At 44.1% G+C, this 26858-nt stretch overlaps 1 protein-coding gene across 1 annotated transcript in view; it reads left to right on the forward strand.

Annotated features, from left to right (window-relative positions):
• Positions 1-6321: 6321 nt before the first annotated feature.
• LOC140740856 (cadherin-5-like) overlaps positions 6322-26858 on the forward strand; it is a 106936-nt gene continuing 86399 nt past the window's right edge. The window contains exon 1 of the mRNA XM_073070421.1: positions 6322-6494. The gene's annotated coding sequence lies outside the window, so the exon portion shown is untranslated. The remainder of the gene's footprint in view (positions 6495-26858) is intronic.

Raw genomic sequence — 26858 nt, forward strand, 5'->3', positions numbered from 1 at the left:
AGAACCTAATGGTTGAGGGGTAATAACTGTTCCTGAACATGGTGGTGTGAGTCCTGAGGCTCCTGTACCTCCTTCCCGATGGCAGCAGGGAGAAGAGAGCATGGACTGGGTGGTGGGAGTCTCTGATGATGGATGCTGCTTTCCTGAGACAGTGCTCCATGTAGATATGACAGTGTTCCATACAGATCTGACATTGCTCTGTGCAGATGTGACAGTATTTTGTGCAGATGTGCCAGTGTTTTGTGCAGATGTGACAGTGCTCTGTGCAGATGTGACAGTGTTTTGTGCAGATGTGCCAGTGCTCTGTGCAGATGTGCCAGTGTTTTGTGCAGATGTGCCAGTGTTTTGTGCAGATGTAAATTTATTATCAAAGTACATATACTACCTTCAGATACTTTTCCTTGCAGGAAAATAAAGAAATGCAATATATTTGTAGCCCATTCTAAATACCTTCCACTTTCCACATAAGGAAAACACTTGCCTCTCACATCTCATTTAAAGCATGCGCTTTAGGTTTTAGTAATCCTACCCTGCAGAAAAGATTCTAACTGTCTGCCCTATGTACTCGGGTGGCAGGGGGGGAGATACGTGTCTACCAACTGCTTCCCTTCGCTAGCCAGAAAATCACCCTTGGGCAAGCTGTGGCACACCCTTAGCCCCCCGATCAGGGTCATGTGAAACCAGGAGAGCAGGTGGTTGATGCTCGTATGAGCAGCTGGTGCCTATCACAAGCCCTGGTTACGCAACCACAAGAACCAGACAGACAATCTCTGAAGGTATTGATAACGGCTGGCGGTCACCCGTCTTGTAAGGACACTGCCCAGGAGAAGGCAATGGCAAACCACTTCTATAAAAAAATTTGCCAAGAACAATTATGGTCAATAATAGAGACAAGAATGAAGTGAAGGGAGTCTTCCCCACAGGTAACGACAGATGGAAGACCAAGATCGCCCACATCATACACATGATGATGATGATGATAGTGAAGCTGACCCCATGAATGCTTCTCATCATTTTAAATTCTAACAGGTCTAATTCAGTATCCGAAACACTTAGGATGACAACCCAGTTGTCCAACCTGTCCTTCTAACTTATATTCTCTAATTCAGGCAACACCCTCATGAACCTCTTTGCACACTCTCCAAAGCCTCCACGTCCTTCCCATAATGAAGTGATCAGAACTGCACACAATGCTCCAAGAGCGGTCTGATTAACATTCTGTATAGCTGCAGTTCAACTTCCTCACTCTTATACTCAACACCAAGCGTGCCCTGCATCTTCTTTACCAACATAGCCACCTGTGTGGCCACTTTCAGTGAACTATGGAGATGGACCCCCAGGTCATTCTGTGCTGATGACCTCTGTGATAGCTTTGCACTAAAATGAACTTGGTTTTCTTCTTGTTTAGCTGTTTTTCACCCTATAAAAATTGTGTATAATTGATGTTTAATTCACATTTTGCTTATCTGTTGCTCTGTGCCTGTGATGCTGCTACAAGTAAGTTTTTCATCGCATGTGTGCACACGTGTAATTGTGCAGGTGACAATAAACCCAACTTTGACTTTGATTTTGAAGAACACACATAACACGCTGGAGGAAATCAGCAAGTCAGGCAGCTTTTATGGAAATGAATAAACAGTCGGCGTTTCAGGCCAAGACCCTTCATCAGGACTTCTCTATTTTTCTCTGTCATTGCTGTTTGAGTTGACTGTTGTAATGAGCGCTTCTAGCCTGTACAAGGCACCGAAGAGCATTGGGCTCCAAGGATTTTAGAGCACCTGAGTTGGTTAATTGTTGCTTAACGGAAGTCATTAATCACTTAGATTTCCTTGTGCTTTTCTTAAGCGACTCATTTGTAGTAATGTATCTCCTGGTGCTTTCTGTGTAAGTTTGTTAAGTTTATTTTGGTAGGTTCAGGGATTCCATGTTACTCGGTATGATTTAAGTGGACGCCCGATTAGTACTAATCACGGGGTCCAAGTTTTGAGAATGTTACTTCTCACAGTGTTGCTTGGTTGAGCCATCAATGTTCTTTAACAATTATGCTGAATAAACTCTCAGCGTAGTCTCTACAAATGGTGTTGAAGTATATCAATTCCTGTCTGAATGGTGACTTGATTCCACTCCAATTCACCTACCAAAGTAATGGGTCTACAGCTGATGCTATTTCATTGGCTCTTCACGCAACCCTGGAATATCTGGACAGCAAAGATGCATCCTTCAGGAAGCTCTTTATCAGTTACAGCTCAGCATTTAATACCATCATCCCATCAAAACTAATCAGGAAACTCCAAGGCTTGGGTCTCAGTGCCCCCTTTGCAATTGGATCATGAATTTCCTCACTTGCAGACCGCAGTCAGTTCAGTTTGGCAAAAACATCTCCTCCACAATCTCTATCAGTACAGGCACACCGCAGGGATGTGTGCTTAGTTAGCCCCCTGCTCTACTTGCGTTACACCTATGACTGTGTGGCTAAGTACAGCCCCAACACCATATACAAGTTTGCTGATGACACCACTGTTGTGCACTGGGTCAAAGGTAGTGATGAATCAGCATACAGGAGGGAGATTGAAAACTTGGCTGAGTGGTGTAATAACAATAACCTCTCACTCAATGTCAATAAGACCAAGGAACTGATTGTGGACTTCAGGAGAGGGAAAGCAGAGGTCCGTGAGCCAGTAATCATCAGAGAATCGGGGTGGAGAGGGTCGGTAACTTTAAATTCCTGGGTGAAACTATTTCAGAGGACCTGCCCTGGATCCATCATTTAAATATAGTTGTGAAGAAGGCGCCTCTACTTTCTCTGGAGTCTGCGGAGGTTTGTCATATCTTGAAAACCTTGACAAACCTCCATAGATGTGTGGTGGAAAGTGTGCTGGCTGGCTGCATCATGGACTGGTATGGGAACACCAATGACTTTTAGTGTAAAATCCTATAAAGGGTAGGGGAATTGGCCCAGTGAATTGTGGGCAAATCTCTCCCAACCACTGAAACATGAAACATTGCCATAGTGTGGTGAACTACATATACCTGTCTGGACACACCCCCCCTGCTGACTGCTCCTGTGGCTCCTCCCACAGACCCCTGTATAAAGGCGATTGGAGGCACTGCTCCTCCCTCAGTCTCCAGGATGTCATATGGTGATCTCTTGCTGCTGACTGCTCTCTTCCAGCGAATAAAAGCCTATATCTCGCCTCACGTCTCCGAGAGTTATTGATGGTGCATCACATAGAAAAGCAGCATCCATCATCAGAGATCCTCACCACCCAGGCCATGCGCTTTTCTTGCTGCTGCCATCATGTAGAAGGTACAGGAGCCTTAGGACTCACACCACCAGGTTCAAGGATGGTTGCTGCCCCTCAACAATTAGGCTCCTGAACAAAAGGAGATAACTCCATTCATTTAAGGACTCTCTTATCTTGTTATTTCATGCTCGTTATTTATTGTTATTTATTTATATCTGCATTTGCACAGTTTGTTGTGCATTGATCCTGTTTACAGTTCCTGCTCTATAGATTTGCTAAGTATACCTACAGAAGCAGATCCTCAGGGCTGTACGTAGTGACGTGTGTGTACTCCGATATTAAATTTTACTTTGAACATTGGAGTCTGTCTTTCCTCTGCACTTGGGTTCCAACATTGCCAGCACACATGATGACAACTACAGTGACTCCTGTGCAGTTTTGTTTCTCAAATGGAAGAACTTTGGATCAACATCCTTTCCTTTCAGCTGTCAGCGCAGGAAATGATCTTTCCCGAAGTGAATGCAAGCTGCTGTTTGTCCCGGACACGGACCTTTGTGTCTCTATAAAGGCTGTCTCTGAAATTATCCCGTTTCCTTTCCTCTGAGGGCATACCAGCACAGCACTGATTTGTAGATGCAAGGTAGCAATGTGATTTGCAAGGTCACCTCGATGATCTATTTGAAATAGAACTGCGCTGAATGAATCACTGAACACATGAGAACAGGTCGAGTGAGCTAGGGATTTTCTCTTTATTTTTATTTAATTTTATTTCATTTAGAGGTACAGCATGTTGTATAATTTATACATACTTTGATAATCAATGAACTTTGACAGCCACTTTATTAGGTAAAGGAGATGATAATCAACATGGCCACTGAGTGTATGTTCTTGTGGTTTTCCCTGCATGCTCCTATCCTTAAAAATGAGCCTACCATCACTTTAAATCCTTCCAATGACCCATCCTCCACAACCCTCTGGGGCAAAGAACTCCAAGGATCAACTAACCACTGTGAGAAAAATTGTCTATATACCCCTCAGCTCCCACACTATCAACTTAGTTCTCTTTTATTAATCTCCGTTCTGTTTTTATTATTTTCCCTAGAATTTTCAAGTTCAAGTTTATTGTCATCTAACTATACATATATACAACCAAACAAAACAACATTGACCAAAGTCATCATCATCATTTTGTGCCATGTGGTATGATGTGTGCGATCCACGGTCTTCCATCTGTCTTTAATCTGAGAAGTTCTCGTAAGCTCCTCAAAGCATTTGCCTGTCCATCCCTTGATGTAACTTATGAATACCATGATCTCCTGTACCTCCTTCTGGACAGTAGTGAGTGAAAGAGATTGTGGGGTGGGCGGTAGGGATCCTCAACAAGTTACAGTCACATTATGACTTTTCAAGGAACACGGGTCAGAAATGAGGAAGTCAACTAAGAAGGAAAGTCACAGGAGTGGGATGGTATCTAACACTAGAGGACATGCACTGAAGTTAGAGAGGGAAAGTTCAAATGGGATTTGCAAGACAAGTTATTTTTACACACAGAGTGGTGGGTGACTGGAATGTGCTTCCAGGGGTGATGGCGGAAGCAGATCTGTTTCAGAGGCTCTGAGAGAGGCAGATGAATGTGAAGTAAATGGAGGACTAGGGACCATATGCAAACAGAAGAGACTGGTTTTAATTAGATGCAATTAGCTTAATTATTTCAGCACAACATTATGGACCAAAGAGTCTGTTCCTGTGTTGTACTATTCGGTGGTCTACATTCTATATTCTATGTCCATTTTTCTGTACAACATAGAAAGAGATCCTTCAGCCCATCCAGTTGATGCCATCTCTCAGGTTAATCCTATAAAGTTTCTTTCCTGTAATTGATACAGCTCTTTCCCCATCCACCCATCTCAGGGGTGATGTGCAGCAGCAAACACAGGAGGAAAACAGAGCACCCGGAGGAAATTCACCTGCAAACTCCACACAGACAGCGCCCGAGGTCAGCATAGAATTCAGGTCACAAGAGCTGTACCAAATTAGTTGCCCCACCACATTCTCTTTATTCATGTTACAAGCAGCTTTCAAAACCTATTCCAAACCTATCACATCTATTATCACTGATGCATGTCATGAAATTTGATTTGTTGAGGCTGCAGTGCAGTGAAATGCATAAAAATAACTATAACTTAAAATAAAACATATACAAAGTTCCAAATTCAAAATATATTTATTATCAAAGTACAGACACAAGTATACTCAACTCATTAACTCTAATAACCATAATAGAATCAATGAAGGGCCACACCCAACATGTCGTACAAACTACCAATATACAAAACACAACTGTGCAAAAGAAAAAGTAAATAACAATAATAAATAAATAAACAATAAATATTGAGGAAAGGAGATGAAGAGTCCTTGATAGTGAGTCCATAGTTTGTGGGAACAGTTCAGTGATGGGACAGGTGAAGCTGAGTGAAGCAGTTGTCTCTGGTTCAAGAGCTTGATGGTTGACGGGTAATAACTGTTCTGCTGAACCTAGTGGTGTGAATCCTGAGGCTCCTGTAACTTCCTCCTGGTAGCAGCAGGAACTGTACTTAAAAATTAAATTTAATAACTGGTGCAAAAAGAGGGCAAAATAGTGAGGTAGTGTTCACTGTCTGTTCAGGAATCTGATGGTGGTGGGAAGAAGCTGTTCCTAAAATGTTGTGTGTGTGTCTTTGGGCTGAGACCCTTCATCAAAAGGGGGCATATCCTGGGTGACTGGGGTCCTTAAAGCTGGATGCCACCTTCTTGAGGCATCACTGCCCTCGGTGGTGGGGAGGCTAGTCGCCGTGATGGAGCGGGTTGAGTTTACAACCCTCGGCAGTTTATTCCCAATGCTGTGCATTTGCCTGCCCTTACCAGTCAGTGATACTACAATACTGCGTGCAACATTACTTCAATTATTTTTCTGGAAGTCAAAAGGCTACTTTAGGATAATTGAGCTCATTTATCTGGTTTCCGACACTCTTGGTTCTCTACTCTGATATCACAAATGTGTCGGACAATGGCAGGAAATGAGTGAACAGCAAACAGGCTGGGTCCCTTCAGCAGCCTCAGGAAGACTGGGACTGCAGTGACCACACAGGTCAACTCTCAGCACACTTACTCCACTCTGCCTGAGATATTTTTTCTGCTACGGATTCTTTTTTTGGATGTAAACTGCACAGCAAAAGGTGAACCATACTGCGGACAGTGATTTAAAAAGAGGTAAGCAAGTTTCATTCTATTATCAAATAGGCTGTTGTCCTATTGGAGACAATTCTCAGTGGCGGAGTCAGGGATACCACTGGAACCAGAAAGGGACAGAATTCCACCCTTAACTTTTTTGGTACTTGTCCTGGGAGTGTGTGATGGGACGTTGCGGAGGGAGTTTCATTCTGTGTCTCACCCCGAGTTTATGTGATGGGACTGTGTGGAGGGAGATTGGTATGTGTGATGGGACTGTGTGGAGGGAGCTTCACTCTGTGTCTGACCCCAGCTGTGTGTGATGAGATGGTTTCAAGAGAGTTTCACTCTGTGTCTGACCCTGGGAGTGCGTGATGGGATGGTGTAGTGGGAGCTCCCTCCACACCATCCCATTACACATTCTTAGGGTCAGACACAGTGTGAAGCTCCCTCCACACCGTCCCATCACACACTCATGGAGTCAGACGCAGAGTAGGCTCCCTCAACACCATTCATCACACATTTCCCACTTGTGTGATTTAACAATCAACTGCATTTTGATTCTTATTAAAAGCTTGGTCAGTGCATTTCATGAAATGGGAACAAAATCTGTTCCTCCCTGGTGGGAATTAGAAGATAGAAGCAGATTTTTTGACCAACACAAAACTAAAGTTTGAAGCTAAGGGGACTTTCCATGGTGGGTAAAGTTGTAACAAGCAGTGTGTCGCAGAATGCCATGGCCATTTACAATTGATTTACAAGTGAAGATAACAAAGGTGCATTTGTTCAATCTGCTGATAGAACAACAGGTCGGAAAATTAAAATATGTATATGCTGAGTGGGAGAAGGTCTAACAAGGAATTTAATAGAAGATAGACGATAGAACATCGAACAGTACAGCACATGAACACTTCAGTACAGTACAATACAGCTTCAGTCCCTGATAACAGTGATGAATATGATGCTGAATTAAACTAAATCCGTTCTGCCTGCTTAAAGATTAAAGATTAAAATAAGATTGAAGGCGTACAGAGAAAATTGGCAATGATGTTGCCGGGACTGGGCGATCTGAGTTATATGGTAATGTTGATTAAGTTAGGACTCTATCCCTAGAAAATTGAGGATTGAGGGGAGATTTGATGGAGGTGTATAAAATTATGAGGGGTGTGGATAGGGTTAATGCAAGCAGGCTTTTTCCACTGAGGTTGGGTGGGACTACAACTAGAGGTCATGGGTTAAGGGTGAAAGGTGAAATATCTATAGGGAACATGGGGGGAAACTTCTTCATTTAGAGGATTGTGAGAGTATGGAAAGAGTTACCTGCGTAAGTGGTACATGTGAGCTCAATTTCAACGTTTAAGAGAAGTTTAGATAGTTACATGGATGGGAGGGGTACGGAGGGCTATGATCCTGGTGCAGATCAATGGGACTAGGTAGTGTAAATGGTTCAGCATGATTGAGATGGGCCGAAGGACCTGTTTCTGTGCTATAGAGCTCGATGACTCTATGACCCTATAAGCTTCATTTGTCACGTTTACCTTGAATCATCAAAACATAAAGTGAAATGTGTTGTTTGTGTCAACCACCAACACAGACCGGGGATGTGCTCGGGCAGCCTGCAACTGTTGCCGTGCTTCAGGAGCCAACATAGCGTGCCCATAATTTACTAACCTAATCTGTACATCTTTGTATTGTGAGGAAAAACCGGAGCACCTGGAGGAAATCCACGCGGTCACAAGGAGAACGTACAAACTCCTTGCAGACAGTGGCGAGAATTGAACCCTGATTGTCGTTGCTATGAAGTGTTATACTAACTGCTATGCTGCCATGATGCTTTTGTGCCGTGTATGGTCTATGTCTGTCCATTCCCTGCATTTCATGTGTCTAATATCCTATAAAACCACAATGATTTCTGCTCCTGTCATGAGCCCCACGGGTTTGTGCGGTGAACCATAATGCACTGGTCTTTGAGGTCTCTCAAGCCCCTCTGCTTACTAGTTGTTCTCTTAAGCAGAGTTGTTAAGCCCTTGTGCTTCCTATTGAATCTTGTCAAGTTAATCGTGATTGGCACGGGTTTTCCGCACTCTGTGATTATTTATAACAGACTCCTCATTAGCGCTTGTCGTGGGGTCCTTGTGAGGAGATTGATTTGTCCCACAAGGTCACTCAGTCATGCCTCCAATGTTCCGTTGGAATTCCTATATTTAAACATCTTGCATAGGAGTCTGTCGTTCCTCCACGCCTGGGTTCAGTCATTGTCAGTGTTCACTGTGACACTGACAGCCTATTCTAGGCACCCACCACTCTCTGTGTAAAAAACGTAAAGCACACATCTCCCCTAATCATTCCCCTTCTCTCACTTTCAACACCCATCCTCTAGTATATCACATTTCCACCTAGGGATAGAGGCTCCAAACATCTTCTCTATCTATTGCCTCTCATACTTCAGTCACATCTCCCCTCAGCCTCTGACACTGGAGAAAATACCTTTTGAATAAAACTACAATCGATAAAGAAGCCTATTTTTGAAGCTTTATGTAACACACAGTACTTTGCAAAAGTCTTAGGCACATACGTATAGCTAGAGTGTCCAAGACTTTTGCACAGAACTGTAGTAATTTTTTGTATTACTCTGTGCTGCTATCACAAAAAAACAAATTTCATGACATACGTGAGTGGTGATAAACCTAATTCTAATGTGGGTCTGTATTGTGGACTGAGAGTGGGAGGGGAGAGGAGAGAGGGGCATCAAGGTTGGGAAAAGGGGAAGGGAGAGAGGAAGGAGGGGAAAGCACCAGAGAGACGTTCTGTAGTAGCCAATAAGCCAATTGTTTGGAATCAAATGACTTTGCCTGATATCTCAGGGCTGGAGGTTCCTTCAGCCATACCAACCCCCTGCCCCGGCACTCCTTCTCTGCCGCCTGTCCCACATTCCTCCCACAGCGCTCCACCCTCGCCATTCCCAACATCATTTGCTCCCGCCAGATTTACCAACTTGCTCTCCACTCCATGTTGACAAATACAGTACTGTGTAAAAGTCATAGGCACCCTAGCTATATCCATGTGCCTGAGACTTTTAAACAGTACTGTAGAACATAGAGCATTACAGCATAGTACAAACCCTTTGGCCCATGTTGTTGTGCTGACCTTTGATTTTTGTATAATTTAGAGATGTTGTGTGGAAAGGGTCCTTACAGCCTTTCATGCTGCACCAACCAACCCCCAATTTAACACCAGACTAATCAAGGAACAATTTACAATGGCCAGTTAACCTACCTCTTTAGACTGTGGGAGGAAACCGGAGCACCTGGAGAAAATCCATGCATTCCACAGAAAAGGACATGCAAACTCCCTACAGAGGATGCCAGGATTGAACTAAGAACTCCAACGCCACAGGCTGTGATAGGGTCGCACTAGCCACTACATTGGCCTACTCTAAGATCAATCTAACCCTTCCCTCCCACACTCTGTAACCTCCAGTTTCCTCTCACTCACAGAAACCTCTCACAATCCAAAGACATGCCAGGTAGGTGAATTGGTCATTGTAAGTCGTCCTGTGATTAGGTTAAGGTTAAATCACGGTTGTCGGAGGTTGCTGGTTGTTGCGGCTCGAAGGGCCTATTCTGTGTTGTATCGCTAACCAGGCGTAGCACATGCTTAGCCCCCCAGTCAGGGTCATGTGAAGCCATGAGAGCAGGTGCTGGATGGTCATATGAGCAGCTGGTGCAGATCACCTGGTTATGCCACCACTGACACCAGGCAGACAATCTCTGAAGGGTATTAATAATGGCTAGTGTCAGCCATCTTGTAAAGACACTGCCCAGAAGAAGGCAATGGCAAACCCCTTCTGTAGAAAAATTTGTCAAGAGCAGTTAAGAGAATGGAAAGACCACAATCTCCTACGTGGTAAGACCTGGCATGCAACAAATCAACGATCTCTAAATAAACAAATGACCCTCTACATTTTTTATCACCCATGCGCCCATAGAAGGGTTTCTTAAATGTCCCAAATGCATCCGTATCTACCACCACCATCACTGGCAGTGTGTTCAATGCATATGCCACTCTGTGTGTTTTAAAACAATCGAGAATCAGAGTGGGTGAAATTTTAGCCCAGCCAGCTTCAAATGATTATTGTTTTGATCCCCAACTTTCAGCTATGAGTGTGTGAACCCTATTGTGTTCATTCTTCTTTGTCTAAATGACGCACTGACTTCCAAGCATGGTATAATAGGAATCCCATTCACTTATCAAGAATGTGTGGGAAGTGAGAAGCCAGGAGGAAGTGAGAAATAAAAATAGATTACTGACTTAAACAGGAAACTCGTCAAAGAGATGGCGGAGGGGGTGCCTGTGCTATCAGTTCTGCCTCAGTGAGTCTCTCCCTCGTATCTCAGTATGGTGGCTAAAGCCCCAACTTCAAAGAGGGCAAAGCTTATCTGATGCTCCCAGTGCTGTCCTGGGAATGTTGCATTGTTGAAGGCATCAGCCTATGTCTCATGTTGGAATCCAAACTTCACAGAATCAGAACCAGGTTTATTATCACTGACATACAATACTGTGCAAAAGTTCTAGGCACCTAGATATGTAGGTGCCTAAGAGTTTAACACAGTACTGGAGTTATTTTATATATTGTTCTCTGCTGCCGCCACAAAAAGAACAACTTCCAGGACATACATGAGTGATGATAAACCTGATTCTGATATGGGCCTCTATTGTGGACTCCCGTGGGAAGGGGATAGTGAGAGAGGAATCATGGTTAGGAAAGGAGGTAAGGAGAGGGAAGGGATCGGGAAGCACTAGAGAGACAAATTACCTTGCCTGGTGTCTCGTGGCTGGCTGAGTCTGCACCCACGCCACTCCCCGCCCCTGGCGTTCCTTCTCTGCCACCTGTCCCACACCCCTTCAATGGCACACCACCCTCATCATTTCTAACATCCTTTACGCCCACCAGATTTACAAGTTCACTCTCCACTCCACATTGACAAACACAGTACTGTGCAAAAGTCTTAGGTTCCCTAGTTATATGTTTTGCCTAAGACTTTTGCTCAGTACTATATGTTGTGAAATTCATTGTTTTGCAGTATCAGCACAGAGCAAAACACTAAAAATATTATAAATTACAGTAAGAAATATATTAAAAAAACTAATTCAAAAAGAGAGTAAGAAGTGAGATAGTGTTCATGGTTTCATTGACTGTTCTGAAATTTTGTAGTGGAGGGGGAAGAAGCTGTTCCTGAAACACTGAGTGTGTATCTTCAGACTCCTGTACCTCCTCCTTGATGGTAGCAATGAGAAGAGAGCATGTCCTGGGTGGTGGGAGTTCATAATGATAGATGCCACTTTGTTGAGGCATTGCCTTTTGAAGATGTCCTGGATTCTGGGAAGGCCAGTGCCCATGTTGAAGCTGGTGGAGTTTACAACTTCCCGCAGCTTTTTCCGATCCTGTGCATTGGCCTCCCCATACCAGACAGCGCTTTCCACGTACATTTGGAGAAATATTTTAAAGTCTTTGGTGGCATAGCAAATCTCCTCAAACCCCTAATGCTGGTGTGTCTTCTTCATAATTTCATAAATACATTGGGCTAAAGATAGATCCTCGGAGGTGTTGACATCCAGGAACTTGAAACTGCTCACTATTTCCACTGCTGACCCCTCAATGAGAACTGGTGTGTGATCCCTTGACTTCCCCTTCCTGAAGCCAGAAGTCAGTTCCCTGATGTTTCTCGGGGGGTGGAGATACGCCTCTACCAAAGGAGATGTGAGGCACTCCTTCCCTCCGATAGCCTGCATATCACCCTTGGGCCAAGTGTAGCACCTGCTCAGCAACTCCAATCAGGGCTACATGAAGCCATGGGAGCAGGTGGTGGATGGTCGTATGAGCAACTGGTGCATATCATAAGTCCTGGTTATGTGACCACTGACACCAGGCAGACAGTCCCAGAAGAGCATTGATAATGACTGGGGTCATCTATCTTGTAAAGACACTGCCCAGAAGAAGGCAATGGCAAACCACTTCTGTAGAAAAATTTGCTAAGAATGGTCCTGGTTATGGAAAGACCATGTTCACTCATGTCATACGTCAAGGCACATAGTGATAATGATGATACTGTTTCTGACACACTTTCAACTGAGGGCAGAAGATCTTGTGACACTATTTCAAATAATTTGACTTAGAACTTGCAAGAATGAGAGGCGACCTATTAGAATTGTTTAAAATTATGATGTATAGATAGAGTGGGTGGTAACGGTATGACACAGTAGCATAGCGGCTAGCATAACACTGGTACAGCGCCAGAGTCCCAGGTTCAATTCCGGTCACTGTCTGTGAGAAGCTTGTACATTCTTCTCGTAAACTTGTGTGTTTTCCCTGGGTGCTCCAGTTTTCTCCCACATTCCAAAGACCTAAGGATTAGTAGGCTTGTTGTTCATAAGGGTGGCCTGGATGGAAGGGGCCTATTACTGTACTGTTTCTCTAAGTAATAAAAATAAAACAGTCTTTTCCCCAGGGCATGAGAGTCCAAAACTAGAGAGATATATGTTTAAGGTGAAAGATTTAAGGAGGGTAACTTATACACCCAGAAGATGATGAGTATCTGGAGCGAGCTGCTGGTGGAAGTGGTTGAGCCAGGTACAATATCATCATTTAAGAAGCACTTGGACAGGTACATAGAGGAGAGGGACTCAGAGAGGTATGGACTGAACACAGGAAATTGGAACTAGCTGGATGGGTACGGTGATCGGCCGAGCTCTGTTGGGCTGAAGGTCTGTATCCATGTTGTATTGCTATATGACTCTAAGTGCACGTTAAAAATTTAACTTAAACTTGAAATGTTGGATTCTTATTTTCTGAATCTTGAGTACCGTCAATCCCTGAACATCTACAAACCTGATTCTTGGGAATCCACAATATTTGCAATCCTTTGAGGAGGAGGCGTTCTCTGTGCCTCCCCCACACCCCTCCGCAATATCCCACCCTTTAATTCCAAGACCATGAAGAGATAATGATCTTCTTGGCAAACAGTCAAATTTAAAGGGAAATTAAATGGCACCACGCCCTTTAACTTCAAAGTTGATTCTGCCTCCTCTGTGTAATGAACATTACAGCGTGCGATAGTCCTATTGCTGAGAAAACCTCATGAATCCATCTCAAAGAACAAATTAAAGAGATAAAGATTAGCTTTATTTGTCACACGCACGTCATACATCGAAAGAGAGTGAAATGTGTCATTTGTGTCAAATCAAATCAGTGAGGATTGTGCAAGTGTTGCCACACTTCCAATGCCAACATGGATTATCGAATGCGTATCTTCCAAGTGTTTAAGTGTTTGGTCACACTGTGTGAAAAGACAGTGTCGCCTACACCATCAGAATAAACCTCTCAGCTATAGCCCCGTCTCGGAGAAAAAATTCGCTTTATTTGTCACATATGCATCGAAACATACGATGAAACGCGTCATTTTGCATCAAATCAAATCAGCGAAGGTTGGGCCGGGCAGCCCACAAACGTCAGCATGTTTCCGGTACCAACACAGCGTGCACAATGTACTGACCCTAAGCTGTACGTCTGATGCACCATCAATAACTCACAGAGACGTGAGGTGAGATATAGGCTTTTATTGGCTGGAAGAAAGAACAAGCAGCAATTGACCACCATGCTACATCCTGGAGACTGAGGCCGGGGCGGTGTCTCCAATCCTCTGTGGGAGGAGCCACAGGAGCAGTCAGCAGGGGGGGAGGCGTGTCCAGACAGGTATATGTAGTTCACCACAATGTCTTTGGAATGGGGGAGGGATCTGGTGCATGCACAGGAAGCCCATGTGATCACGACGAGAACATACAAACTGTTTACAAAGAGCAGCAGAAATCAAGCCCCAGTCTTACAGTTGCGATGTAATGGTGTGCACCAGCCATCACACTACCCTCCCCTGGCATGGCAGACAGAATAATTTCTGCAGAACTACTTAACAAAACTTTCTCCTTCTGCACAAGAATCAAAACTATTATTAGAAAACAGTGGACATACTCAGGTGGGTCATGCAGAACTGACGAAAGTCACTGCCGATGACATTCCATCGCTTGTGTTGCCAGCAGATGAGAATGGCACAGTGTGGGTGACCTTTGCACTGTCTGAGGATACAATGGCCGTATCTCACTCAGACTTTATTCGTGGAAGCGGCATAAAGGCAAGTTACTCGCCAATATGTTTCGAAGAAGGGCTAGGTCAGCAGTCGTAAGGAACATCTCCATTTATGGGCTTGTTAGATTAGACTGTTTAATTGGTTTTTTTTCTTTGCAGTTTAACAATTAATTTAGTTTAGTTTGATTTCTAGTGGTCATGGTGTGTATTTGCAGCTGTTTAGTCTGGCCCCTAGTGGGTACATTTGTTTGATTCTGGAAAGCTCTGGAAGTTTCTCAGGCACTGCATTATTTGAATAGGGGCTCTCTGATTGGCTGACTTATCTGTGAATTTGAATGGAGTTTTTCTTGTCTATGTGTATAACAAGATCTGACTGTACAGAGGCACATTTTCTTTTTGCTTCTATCTCCCTTCACTTAGCAGACCACGAAAACTCTCCAGTTTCAACTCTCTTTGTTCTATGCACGATTTCAAATCCATTAGTGAAGCAACAACTTTTGTGCCTCTTTCCTGTCTTCTGAACAAACCTTGGTTGAAAAAAATATCAGAATGCAACACTAATAACAATCCTACAACAACTTTCATACCGGTGACTGTTTCCTGACTTCTGAAAGAACCTTGGATCAAAAACAATAGAACCCAAAAGGAACAATCCTTGGTTGCCAGCAGAATCAAATGGCACAGTGTGGGTGACCGAGGGATAGAATAGCAGCATTGCACTCAGTTTTTGTTGTTGGATGCGGCAAAAGGCAAGTTACTGGTCCAGTATGTTTGCAAGAAGGGCTAGGTCAGCAGCAGTAAGGAACACCACTATCTATGAATTACCCTTCACCTTCATAGTTTGAAATTATACTCCACTTCCTTCACCAGGTCTAAACGCTGGAACTTCCTTCCTCCCTCCTGTTTGTGATCACATTAGACTCAGGTTCAGATTCAGATTAAGACTTCCTCTGGAACAGAACCTGGACGCTGCCTGGATTTATGAAGAGATGGGCTCTTCACCTCATAACCTACTTTTATATTACTGTCTGCCTGGACTGCACTCTCTCTCTGTAGCTGTAATACTTTATTCTGCATTCTGTGATTGTACTACCTCAGCACACCGTGTAATGCTGTATGAACAGTACGCAAGATAATTTTTGGTACATCTGACAGTAAGAAATCATTTGTAATTACAATTCCAGTGTATACCTACGTCACAGTGAACAGGATGGTGTGCTTTCGGCCTGAGGTGTGAACTGACAGCAATAACAACCCAAGCTACTGTAACGCGGAGACAGGCTCTCAGCCATTCGCGGAGAAGCAATCAGTTACCCTGTACAACAAAGCACTCAGTCCAAACTAATGATCAGGGACACGTTCCGATCTCACCACAACAGGGGAAATGAATTTATTCATCTAAAATGATAATATTAGAGACAGTAATGCTGACAATCATACTAATTAGATTGTCATAAAGAAAACCTATTTCAGTGATGTGCTCCAGGGAAGGAAAATGCCATTCTGCAGAGGTGTGATCTGTTAAGACTGTAGACCTGTAGTAATGAGGCTGATTTGTAGTGATCTCTGCAAACTGCTCAGCTCACGGGTAATTAGACTGATCATTAAATGCCAGTCTTACTAGAATTTCACCTTATAAATTAATAAGTGAAAGCAGAAGAGGTATAGCGTAAGCTTGGGATTGGAATTAGTTTATTATTGTCACATGTACCAAGGTATGGTGAAAAGCTGGTTTTGCAAGCTGTCCATACAGATCAAATAATTACACTGTCAATGGAGGTAGAACAAGCTGAAACAATAACAATGCAGAATGAGGTGTAACAGTTCCAGAGAAAGTGCAGTGCAGGATCATAACGAGGTAGGCTGTGAGGGAGTCATTCAATAGTCCAATAACAGTGGGACAGAAGGTGTCTTTGAGCCTGGTGATACGTGCTTTTAGACTTTTGTATCCTCTGCCCAGTGGGAGCGGGGAAACAAGAGAATGTCTACCTATTACATGCTCCCACTGGCGTGAGGTTCAAATAGCCTCTTACAACAAGCCTTCACGTGCAGCTTAGCTACTAAGCCCGGTGGAACTATTCCTACTGACAGGAGAAGGGACAAAGGCGCATTACTGTTGCCTTAAAACCAGTTGCTTTGGGCAGATGGGGATCATCAGCCATGGTTGGCAGCTCATCTAGGAGAAGGAAAACTCCGATCTCAAACCTCTGCTGCCCTGGGGAGGCTACACATGGGGAGGCTTCGGTTGTAAATTCCGAGGAAAAATCTGGAGCTGAGGTCCCTAAGGCAGTCCTACATGGAGTTCAACACTGACTGGCAACTCCTACAACACCGCTGGAGCCAAACTGTATCAGTCTCGCTGTTCCTATTCAACAGCTGCTGCTGCTGCATATCATACTGCCCTGGCTAGTGTATCATGTAGACAGCTAGGGCGCAATATACATGGTCGGCCCCGATAAAAGGAGGGCCTATCACAGAACAGAAACACACCAAACTGATTGAACAAATGATGACTAATTATAGCAATTTCTTATAGTAAACTGAGTTCGAGATCTGTGAAGTAATGTTGCAGATCGATAAAACCCTGTTAGACCACTCCTGAAATACTGTGTTCAGTTCGTGTTGCCTTATTATGGGAAGGATGTAGAAACTTTAGAGAAAGTGCAGTTATTTATCAGGATTCTGCCCGCACAAAGGAAAATGTCTTGTGAGGAAAGGTTAAAGAAGCTTATTCAAAAGTACACAAGAGCTGAAAGCAGCCCTTGCTGATATCCACCAGGAAGTGGGGGTTAGCATTGAAATTATCCCATTGGTCACACCGACATCTCAGCAGAAAATAACATGCAGACAGTCTCAGTGGGAAGAATGCCAGAAAAGCATCACATCAGAGATTTTCCCGGCTAAATAGCAGGAAGGGTGGAGTTTAAAAAACAGAGCTTTTTATAAAGCAAGGTTCGCCTATGGTTTATGTTCTGAACTGAGTAAGTCCAAATACAAAGGACCATCATGGAGGCCCTCAAGTTGGTCGGGGTGGACCATGGATGCCACGCCCTAGTGGTCTACTTTGCAGTCAATACGCAAGACTGTTCGGTATGATATGGACAGCAAGCTGTTGCTTATACAACAGACTCCCCTCTCCACACATCTGATGAACCCAAAGGAACGGCAGAGAATGATACATTTGGCATCAGCAGGGTAGCAGGAGTTGCCAGTCAGTATTGAACTCCACATAGGACTGTCTTAGGGACTGCAGCCCAGGAATTTTCCTCAGGGTTTACTCCCGAAGCCTTCACTATGAGTGGGCCTCGCCGCAAGGCATCAAAGCTTTGAGATCAGAGTTTTCCTTCTCCTAGATGAGCTGCTAACCGTGGCTGACGAGCCCCAACAGCCTGAAGCGACTGGCTTTAAGGCACCAGAAACCCACATTTGCCCTTTCTCCTGTCAGTCAAAATGGTTCCACCAGGCTCAGTAGCTGAAGGTCAGGAGCTGGAGATGGTTGTCAGAAGTTATTCGATACACACGCCATTGGGAGCTTATCCCCTCTAGCCCAACCCCCGCCCCCCTCTCAGCTATGACAACCTTAAGGAACAAAGGGAGTATCGGTACTGTATGAATTGCTCCCTTTATAATAATCCCCCCTCGAAGGTGCAGCTGGTATCCTGTCAGAACATGGCTTCAGGCTTCAGTGGGTCAAAGCAACCACATCAAAAGATTCAGGCAAAGGAACAGAGGGCAGGATTTAGCTTTGTTTGCTTGTGACAGGAAGACGAGAAACTGAAGCAAGGGAAGGTTATCTGGAAGCCTGGCTTTGTTTATGGCCTATCAATAAGACCATAAGACCTGGGAGCAGAAATTGGCTGAAGCAGGACAGCCATGCCTTTCCTGTCTCCTGACATCTTCACCACTAGTCCGAGGCCTGTACATCATTCCCGTCAGGGTTCTTTTACCTTTGCAGTTCACCAGCTCCACCTGAAGTTCAAAATTCAAAGTAAATTTATTATCAAAGTATGTAAATGTCACCACACTGAGATTCATTTTCTTGCAGGCATTCACAGTAGAACAAAGAAATACAACAGAATCAATGAAGAACTATACCCCGAGACTGACAAAAAAAATGTGTAAAAGAAGACATTCTGTGCAAATACGAAGCAATAATAAGTAAATAGTGCTGAGAACGTGATTTGTGGGGTTCTTGAAAGTGAGTCTGTAGTTTGTAGAGTCAGTTCAGCATTGAGGTGAGTGAAGTTATCCACGCGGTTTCGGGGAAACTCCTGGTTGCAGGTTACTAACTGTTCCTGAACCAGGGTGTTGAGGGACCTGAGGCTCCTCTCCCTCCTTCCCAAAGGCAGCAGCAAGAGGAGAGCACGGCCTGAACGGTGATGACGGATGCCGCTTTCTCGTGGCTGCGCTCCTTGTGAACGTGCTCAATGATGGGGAGTGTTCTCTCCGTGATGGGCTGTCTGTACCTGCTACATTTTCTGTCCTTGGGCATTGGCATTTCCCAGCCAGGCTGTGATGCAACCCTCAAAGTTTCTTCATCTCCTGATGCTGATTTTATTTATTTTTACCAGGACACTTCCGATCTGCCCCAGCACATCCTTAGTTGTATTGTTTGTTCATAGATTCATAGAGTCATAGAACACTGCAGTACAGAAGGAGGCCCTTTGGCCCATCTAGTTTGTGCCTAACCATTATATTTTCTTAACCGTTATATTTCAGTGTCTGTTTCCATGTACATGTGATAAATAAATCTGAAGATGGCCACCCCTCCTCCTCTGCCCACACGCTCATCTCTTTGATGGGACGCATGTCCATTGATCCCGCTAAGCTGTGCGGGTGCAGGGCCGTGCGGCCGCGCCATAACAAGAATGTTCCCGTGCGCACAGCCTTTGTTCCCACGCAACTGGAATAAAGGCAGACAAAAAAAAAAGTTTACAAAACATAAAAGATTTTCTTTGTTATACTGTATTTCATTCTATCCTTCAATTGATACATAAAACCAGAAATATGTGATTTTTCAATTTTCATTCTAAATATTCTTAGTACGCAGATTACAAAACAAACATTTAAAGTGCCACATAGTTTGCAGGTGGCGTAAACATTTCCGGCTCAGAGCAATGGCTGGTCTGTACAGCTGCAGAAAACAATTAGAGGGAACATTGAGCATGTGTGTCCTCAGACGTTTTGCTCCCAGCTGCAATCCTTGTCCACCCATGACACCAATTCTGACCTGCATTGTAAACTCATTTACCTTGTTTTGTACACTGTTTGCACTCAAACACAGCACCCTCACTCCTGTGAAGTTGAAGATGATTTTTGATCCTTGTTCTAGTATTCACCATTCAGCTCTTCTCACAGTCATCTCCACGTTACCTGAAGTTCAAATGGTTCAAATAGTTCAGAGCATTCAATCTAATATCAGAGAATATATACAATATACAAGCCTGAAATTCTGACTCTTCACAGACATCCATGAAACAGAAATGAATGAACGAATGAATGAATGAATGACAGAAATATCAGAAACCCAAAAGCCCCCCTCCACCTTCTCACTCACAAGCATCGACGCTCCTCTGCCCCACCCCCCTTTTGCTTCAGGAAAAGCATCAACCACCTACCACACACCATGCAAGTAATAGCAAAATCCCCCCAAAGAGATCATGATCCAGAGTCTATCAAGAAGCTACTGTCCATCCCAGCATTTCAGCATCTCAGACAGGCTCTTTCTCATCAACGAGGGACAGAGAGATATTGCTCCTGCAGCAGTGAGAGGGAAAACCAACAGCTCGCTGTTTCAGTGTTGCAGTCTGCTGCGTCGCTCGTTTGAGTTCACCGATTTGCGGACCAGCAGATTCTCACTCACCGTTGAGAGAGAGAAGAGAGAGGAGAGAGAGAAAAGAGAGGGGGAGAGAGGAGAGAGAGAGAGAGAGAGTGGGGAGAGAGAGAAAAGAGAGGGGAGAGAGAGAAAAGAGAGGGGAGAGAAAAGAGAGGGGAGAGAGAGAGAGAGTGAGAGAGAGAGAGAGAGAGAGAGAGAGAGAGAGAGAGAGAGAGAGAGAGATCGCTCAAGTGCTGGGTCCTTGATGCTGTCTCAATGTTTCAATTTCCCACGATAGTTCAGTCCTTACCCAGTGCCTTACATGCTTGCTATGTCACAGAAGTAGGTCTTACAGCCCACTGTCTCCATGCGGGCTCCCATCATTCCATCTCAGCATTTATTTATTGTAACATATACTTTATTATCTATTGCACTGTATTTCATTATATGCTATGTCGTACAAGAGAAGCGTATCTCCACCCTGCACTGTACTGCTCTTACAACACAACAAATTTCACAACGTATGCCAATTATAATAAATCTAATTCTGATGTTGGGATCGAGCCTGGGTCGCTGGAACTGTGAGAAAGCAGTACTAATGGCTGCACTACTGAGACATCTCCTCCTCATCACCATGTCAAAAGATGTTTCATCCTTGACTACACCCAGTCCATGGGCCTCCACAGTCATCAACAGGGTGGAAAATTCCAAGGATCCTTTCCATGGAGGAAATGCAATTCCTCTTGAGAATTCCAATATTTTTTAAACTTTGGATTATTAACAAACAGTACAGGTATTGATGAGTTTCCCAGGCCATGGTACCTACATGGTTGGACCAGGACAGGCTATTGATGATGTTCACTCCTAGGAAGCTCTCAGCCAACTCAACTTCAGCAACGTTGATGTAGACAGGATTGTGTGCTCCAACCCTTCCTAAAGTCAATGACCAGCTTTTTTGTTTTAAAGAAAATGCTGTTGCATTATACCACGCCAATAAGCTCTCAATCTTCTTCCAGCACTCTAACTCAGTGTTATTTGAGATACGCCCCACTATAATTTGTCATCTGCAAACGTGGATGGAGTGAGATCGGAATCTGGCCAAGCAGTCCCGAGTTGAGTAGGGGGCTGAGGATGTAACCTTGTGGAATACTGGTGCTTAGAATAATCATGGTGGAGGTTATACTGCCTTTTGTTAATGACCCTGATCTGTTGGTCAGGAAGTCAAGGATTCATTTGAAAAGAAAGTTGTTGAGCCTAGGAGTCTAGGATTTGCAGGTCGGAGTGCTTGGAGTTATGGCATTGAAGGCAGAGCTAAAGTCAACAAACAATAGCCTAATGTAGGTGTCATACTGTCCAGGTGCTCCAGAGATGAGTGTAGGGCCAGGGAGATAGTAGACAAGGTAGCGAAGAAGGCACTTGGCTTGCTTGTCTTCATCACATGGGGCACTGAGTACAAGACTTGTACTGCCATTGGTCGTGATTCCTGTAAAATTCTAGACTCCACGCTAAAGCTGGGTTTCAATAATGGCACTTCCAGTACATAAGTGTAAAGGTGTATGAAATAATTATTACTCCAGATCTGATATAGAACAAAAAACACAATAAGATAAATAACACAATAACAAAAAATACACAACAAATATAAATCCATAAAATAGCTTTTATATTGATTGATTGTATGTCCATAGAGTGATGCTGACCACACAAATATCTGTACATAAGGTGACTGACTGGAAATGATAAAGTAGTGGTGGTGGGGGGTGTGGAGGGGTGGGTTAGTGGGTGAAGGTGTTGATCAGCCTTACTGCTTGGGGAAAGTAACTGTTTTGAGCCTGGTGGTCTTGGCGTGGATCCTATGTAGCCTCCTCCTTGATGGGAGTGAGACAGACAGTCCTCGAGCAGGGTGGTTACTGTTTTTTTCCAGCATCTTTCTGCCTATATGCCCTGGTGCCAGTGATACACTGGGAAATTTTGACTACCTGTTGTAAAAACCTCCTGTCCACAGCAGTTCCGTTTCCATAGCATGCAGTGATGCAGCTTGTCAGGATGCTCTCTACTGTAGAATAATGCATGTATTGGTGTGCATAGAATAGCTCTCTTCAGGATGTGATTAAGCTAGAGAGGGTGCAGAAAACTAGTAGCGTAGCAGGTAGCATAATGTTAATACAGCAGCAAGAACCTTTATTCAATTCCACCAATGTCTGTAAACATTTGAATGTTCTCCCCGTGACCATCTGGGTTCCTCCCGTGTTCCAAGAGTGTATGGTTTAGTATGTTAATTGCATACATAATAGCATAAGTCATAGAAGAAGAGTTAGTCTATACACCACCATATGGCTGGTTTATTATCCCTCTCAACCCCATTCTCCTGCTTTCTTTCCGTAACATTTGACATCCTTACTAATCAAGAACTTATCAACCTCACTTTAAAAATGCCAATGACTTGGTCTCCACAGCCATGATTTCCACAGATTCACCACCCTCGAGCTAAAGAAACACCTCCTTATCCCTGATCTTGTATTCTGAGGCTGTGCTCTCTGGTCCTAGACTTCCCCTCCACATCCTCTCCACATCTGCCCTACCTAGACCTTTCAATCAATCACCTCCATCCTCACAGTAGTGTAGTGGCTAGCACAACACTATTACAACACAGGGCATCCGGATTTGGAGTTCAATTCTAGCACCGTTGAGTAGGAAGTCTCTAGATTTCCTCCCCATGGAATGTGTGGGTTTTCCCCTCATGCTCTGGTTTCCTCACACAGTCCAAAGTTGTACTGGGTAGATTAGATGATCCTGTGATGAGGTTAAGGTTAATAGGGGTTGTGGGTTTGGTGGGGTGACATGGCTCAAAGGGACAGAAGGGCCTACTACATGCTGTACTGATAAATAAAATAAAATAGACTATTTCATCATTTAAGAGTTTCAGAAAACTGTAAGTATATGGACGTAACTGGTCAGCACGGGCTTATTGGGCCAAAAGGTTCTGTTATTGTGCTGTATCACTGAAGAAGTGATTCACAAGGATGCTGTGAGAAGTTGAGGACTTGAGGTAGAACAAAACACCGGACAGGCTGGGACTGTATTGTCTGGTGGCTGAGGGGTGACCTTCTAGAGGTTTACAAACCACAAAGGGCACTGATAAGCTAGATGGTCATAGTCTTTTACCCCAGGCAGGGGAGTCTAAGACTACAGGGCACAGGTTAATGGTGAGAAGGGGAAGATTTAAAGGAGACCTGAGGGACAAATTTACACACAGTGATATGTTTATGGACCAAGCTGCCAGAGGAAGTGGTTGAGGCAGGTACATTCCCAACATTGAAAAAATGCCTGGATGGGTATATGAATAGGAAAGGTTTAGAGAGATGTGGGTGAAACAAGAGCAAATTGAACTAGCTTGGGTGGATACCTTGTCTAGCATAGGTGAGTTGGGCTGAATGGCCTATTTCCATGCTGTACTACTCTTGGGTTCCGTTGTCTCATCACTGACTAGTTAGATGATGGGCCGAAGTGTTATTTTCATATTTGAAAATGATGGGCCATTTTCAATTAACTTAACTCTAGAGAGGGTTGATCAGGAGATCTACTAGAAAACCTAAACCTGCCTACAAGTTTAGGAAGCAGTTTATCACTGTATCAGGAGCAGACAGTGATATGAATAAATACTAGCAACACACACAAAATGCTAGAGGAACTCACGGGCAGCATCTATGGAGGGGAGTAAGCAGTCAATGTTAGTGACTAGTGGAGTTCCACAGAGGTCTGCATTGGCACTAATACTTTTTCCATCGTCTACCAGTGACTTGGAAGATGGAATTGATGACTTTGTGGCCAAGTTTGTGGACAATACAAAGATAGGTGGAGGGGCAGGTAGTTTTGAAAAAGTAGAGAGGCTATAGAAGGATTTAGACAGGTGAGGAGAATGGGCAAATAAGTGGCAGATAGAATACAGTGTCAGGAAGTATAATGTCATACTTGTTGGTAGAAGAAATAAAAGGGTAGACTGTTTTCTAAATGGAGAGAAAATTTAAAAATCTGAGATTGAAAGGGACTTGAGAGTCCTCGTGCAGGATTCCCCAAAGTTTCATTTGCTGGTTGAGTACGTGGCGAGGAAGGCTAACATGATGTTAGCATTCAGCCCATGAGGACTAGAATATAAAAGCAAGAGTGGAATGTTGAGGCTTTATAAAGCAATGGTGAGGCTTCACTTAGAGTATTGTCAGCATTTTTGGGCCCCATATCTAAGAAAGGATGAGCTGACATTGAAAGTTCACAAAATTGATTCTGGGATTGAAAGATTTATCAATGAGGAGTGTTTGATGCCTCTGGGCCTGTGCTCCCTAGAAATCAGAAGAATGAGGGGTGTCCTCATTGAAACCTATCAAATGGTGAAAGGCCTTGATAGAGTGGATAGAGAGAGGATGTTTCCTGTGGTGGGAGAGTCTAGGACCAGAGGACACGCCCTCAGTATAGAGGGTCGTCCTTTTAAAATGGAGATAAGGAGGAGTTTGTTTAAGCCAGAGAGTGAAGAATCTATGTGATTCATTGCCACAGGTGGCTGTGGAGCCATTGGGTATATTTAAGGCAGAGGCTGATAGATTCTTGATTGGTCAGAGCGTGAAGGGATTCGGGACAAGGCAGGAGACTGGGGCTAAGAGACAAAATGGATCAGTCATGATGAAATGGCAGAGCAGGCTTAATGGGCCAAATGCCCTAATTTTCCTCCTGTACCTTATGGTCTTATCATATACCATGTCATATGATGTGGGCGATCATGGGTTTTGACCACGATTGGTTTTGGCAAATGTCACAACTGGGATCATTTTTTTAAACTGATTTTTTTCAGTTAGTATGTGGACTGTACTTTCTCGGTGTAACCTCATGGGTCTGCTGTGTTCCTTGGATTGTTTACCTTTCGTGTCTAATTTGTCTTTGGACGAGCTCTGTTTTTATTTACTTTGTCTCATTTGGGATCATGGGATTGGTAAACTCTCTTTGTATTTATACTTGATTTTCAATGTCTTGTATTGTAGTTGTTGGCTTTGGGGATTTTTGTTTCATCTGGTCACCTATGTTGTCTGATTGATCCTGAATTCCTATATGCTTTGGGGCATTGCCAACCCCTCTTTCTTGTGGTTCCTTGTCTGGTGAAACTCAGACCGTGTTCTTCTGCACATCGGGAGTGATTTCAGTTTGTCAAGGTTCTGTCTGGACTCTTGTTAGATTTTTGACAGACAGACATACTTTGTTGATCCCGAGGGAAATTGGGTTTTGTTATAGCCGCACCAACCAAGAATAGTGAAGAAATATAACAATATAAAACCATAAATAATTAAATAATAAGTTGATCATGCCAAGTGGAAATAAGTCCAGGAGCAGCCTATTGGCTCAGGGTGTCTGACATTCCGAGGGAGGAGTTGTAAACTTTGATGGCCACATGTAGGAATGACTTCCTATGACGCTCAGTGTTACATCTCGGTGGAATGAGTCTCTGGCTGAATGTACTCCTGTGCCTAACCAGTACATTATGGAGTGGATGGGAGTCATTGTCCAAGATGGCATGCAACTTGGACAGCATCCTCTTTTCAGACACCACCGTCAGAGAGTCCAGTTCCACCCCCACAACATCACTGGCCTTACGAATGAGTTTGTTGGTTCTGTTGGTGTCTGCTACCCTCAGCCTGCTGCCCCAGCACACAACAGCAAACATGATAGCACTGGCCACCACAGACTCGTAGAACATCCTCAGCATCGTCCGGCAGATGTTAAAGGACCTCAGTCTCCTCAGGAAATAGAGACGGGTCTGACCCTTCTTGTAGACAGCCTCAGTGTTCTTTGACCAGTCCAGTTTATTGTCCAATCGTATCCCCAGGTATTTGTAATCCTCCACCATGTCCACACTGGTGGAGAAATCCACATTTCTGGATAATTCCAGTAATAAATCTTTAGTTTTGTTTGAATCGCCGAAGTCTCTGTGATTCCTGCATCCAGTACGACCCAGCCAAGAAACGTGAACTGAGAAGGATTCGACATCTGATCAGAATTGGCAAAGCAGAACGCACGAGCAGCAGCTGCGGAAAATGGCCACGTCTTTCTCTGCCATCAAGGAAAGTTTATAACTCGGGAATCAGGTACCCCCGACCTCGGGGAAGAGTGCCGACAGCTCCGTAATTCTGCCAGCGGAGTCCCAAGTCATGCTGTGGGTTTATAACCTAGTGTTCACTGGTGGTCAAACTGATGCCACACAGGTTTCCTGCCAAACTAAGTGGCTCACACTATTTCCCTCCTCTCTGGTAAAGCTCTGGATTGGGCAAGGGTGAAGTGGTAGAGAGAGGATCCTGAATGTTCCTTTATTGACCCATTTATCAGCGCTCAGAAGAGAATCGGTGGGCAGCAGGCGGATGTGAGACTTCTTGACATAAGACGGGTCAAAGAGCATGGTGGACTGTTCAAT

This window comes from Hemitrygon akajei, chromosome 17 (genome assembly GCF_048418815.1).
Source record: "Hemitrygon akajei chromosome 17, sHemAka1.3, whole genome shotgun sequence".
Classification (NCBI taxonomy): Eukaryota; Metazoa; Chordata; class Chondrichthyes; order Myliobatiformes; family Dasyatidae; genus Hemitrygon; species Hemitrygon akajei.